We start from the raw sequence: 2,732 nt of genomic DNA, 5'->3' as shown, positions 1-2,732 counted from the left end.
TCTTTTTGGTGTTAATTGTTTTTGTTAATCCTCACGTGAGGATAGTTTCCCATTTTTTTAAGGGAGAGTAGAAGGGAGAGGGAAAGACAGAGAGGAACATCGATGTGAGAGAAACCAGGGCCCGGGCTGGGGAGGAACCTGCACCCAAGGTACATGCCCTTGACTGGAATTGAACCCAGGACCCTTCAGTTCACAGGCCGGTGCTCTATCCACTGAGCCACACTGGCCAGGACTGGGCTGAAGAGATTTAATGTCCAGGGGCCGCACGGAGCTAACATCGCGGGATCCTAGCTCGGCGCTCAGGCCGCTCACCCACGTCTGGGACGGTCCTGGCTCCCTTCACCACGTCCTGGTCGGTGGCCACAGGAAGGGCCACGTGCAGGAGGGAGCCCGGCTAGAAGCCCGGCCACAGGGACATGGTCCTCCCAGGAACCAGCTGCCGGCACCACCCTTGGGCTCCCAGCCTCCGGACGGGGTCCGTCTGTCTGAACCCCACGTCTGCAGCGTTTGTTAGGGTCCCCTGCACGGAGACCAGGGCCTCAGCTTCCCTGCCCTGAGGGCGTCCCGGTGACGTGTTCCGTAAATGTGAGCCCCACACCCACGGGGACATGTGTGTCTGCTCACAGGCCCAGTCCCACCGAGTCAGCCAGCACCTGGGCCCGGCGTGTCCTGGGCCTCCCCGGTGACCTCGCCTGGAGTCCTCGCCCTCCCTGTGGCGAGCGTCCCCTGAGGTCCTTCCGGGGGGCTCTCCGGGTCTGTCCCCAGGGCTGCAGAGCCCCCGCAGAGGCCCCCAGCTTCTCCAAGTAGAGCCAGCACAGCCAGGGATACAGCAGACTTTGGCTGACGCCCAGCCGGGGTGGCACCTCCTGGTTCAGAGGTCAACACTCAACCACTGCACCATGCCAGCCAGGCTAAAATACACCTTTATAACTATGTTTATGTCCGTCCCAAAGTAACCACACGGAAAAATACAGTTCCACACACAAAGAAAGATATCAAGGCATATTGACATTTTAAAAAATCAATAAGCCCGCCCTGGCCAGTATATCAATAAAAATATATTTTAAAAATATATATACGTGTATGTAAAAATACGGGGGGCAGGTGGGGGAGCCGAGAATCCGCGTGCTCGTTCCGGGGCCGGGGCGGAAACAGCCGGTCGGTCGTCGGTAACTCGTCCTGACCCAGCACCCACAGGGCGGACACCGCTCTGAGCCGGCCGTGCACGCATCACGGGAGATGGAACCGGTGGGAACGCTTTACCGCGTGTTTGGCTTTAACACAGGCGAGGCCACCCCACTCCCCAGGAGAGCCCAGCTTCTCCCAGACCCGGTCCTGAAACCAGTAAAAATATATTTGGAAAAAAAGGACCATTCGAGCCCCACCCTCAGGCCGGTGGTGACATTCAGTGATAACTTCCTGGGACCAGGGTGACCTCATGGCTCCGTTGGTTGAGTGTCATCCCATGCACCCAGACGGAGCCGGTTTGACTCCCAGTCAGGGCACATGCCCCTCGGTTCAATCCCAGCTCCACCTGCTGGAGCCCTGTGGCCTGCCCTGTGGGGGCACCTTTGGCCTCTTTCTGCTTCCCAGCAGCAACCGAGTTGGCACAGGCCTGAGGCCTTTGCTCTGGATGTTACCTCTGCCTGAATCACCCTCTGAGGCCATCCACCCGTCGGGTCCTCCCAGCACGCAGGTCTTAGCGCAAGCGTCACCTCCTCCGAGAAGCCCTCCGTGACCACCCCGTCTCAGGCACCCACGACTCACTTTGACCCCAGTCTGTCGTTGCCCTAGTCACCAGTTGCGGCCTCCCGTTTTACGGATGGTGGTGCTGACTCGTTCACCCCTGGCTTCTACCTCTGGAATGAGAGGTCATGACCTTCTGCTGGGTGGGCAGTGCAGGTCCCAGAGCCAGCCTGCCCTGGCCTCCGCGGTGCCACCTCCGAGTCACCAGCACGTCCAGGCCCTTCCCTTCACCGGTTTTTGCAACGCCCTGGCCATTGATAACAGGTGCGCACGCCGCCGTCAAATCCGGTTTCGCCTTAAGTGCCCGTTAACATGTGTGCCAGGCGGAACAGATGCTGGGGGTTGAACTCTGACCCCGAGTCAACTTTCAGACACATCCCGATTTCACGAGGAAAGGTGGCCACAGTGGCCCGGCCGGCGTGGTGCAGGGGTTGAGCATTGACCTATGAACCAGGAGGTCGCGGTTCGATTCCTGGTCAGGGCACAGGCCCGGGTTGCAGGCTCGATCCCCAGTAGGGGGCGTGCAGGAGGCAGCTGATTGACGATTTTCTCTTATCATTGATGTTTCTCTCTCTCTCCCTCTCCCTTCCTCTCTGAAATCAATAACAAATTTTTTATTTTTTAAAGGTGGAATAAGGTCATCACACCAGCAAGGCCCACCCCGCACCTGCAGCCCAAGTGTGCTCAGGCCTCAGGTGGAGCTGACCTGGGGCAGCAACCGCCTGGCTCCTCACATCCCCAGGGCCCTGGGAGGTGCGAAGGGAAGGCTCAGAGACGGGCAGCGACTTGCTTGGCGACACACAGCAATGCAGGTGGGAATGGACAAACGGGAGCCAGGGGCTGAGTGGATAGAGCGTCAGCCCACGGAGCGAAGGGTCCCCGTCCGATTCCGGTCAAGGGCATGTACCTTGCTTGCAGGCTCAGTCCCACCCCGGCTCTGAGCGGGGCACACGCGGGAGGCGGCCAATCGATGTGCCCCTTACAGG

This window comes from Myotis davidii, unplaced genomic scaffold (assembly GCF_000327345.1).
Source record: "Myotis davidii unplaced genomic scaffold, ASM32734v1 scaffold43, whole genome shotgun sequence".
In the NCBI taxonomy this organism is placed as follows: Eukaryota; Metazoa; Chordata; class Mammalia; order Chiroptera; family Vespertilionidae; genus Myotis; species Myotis davidii.
The sequence above is the reverse complement of the archived record's forward strand: the minus strand, read 5'-3'. Positions refer to the sequence as shown.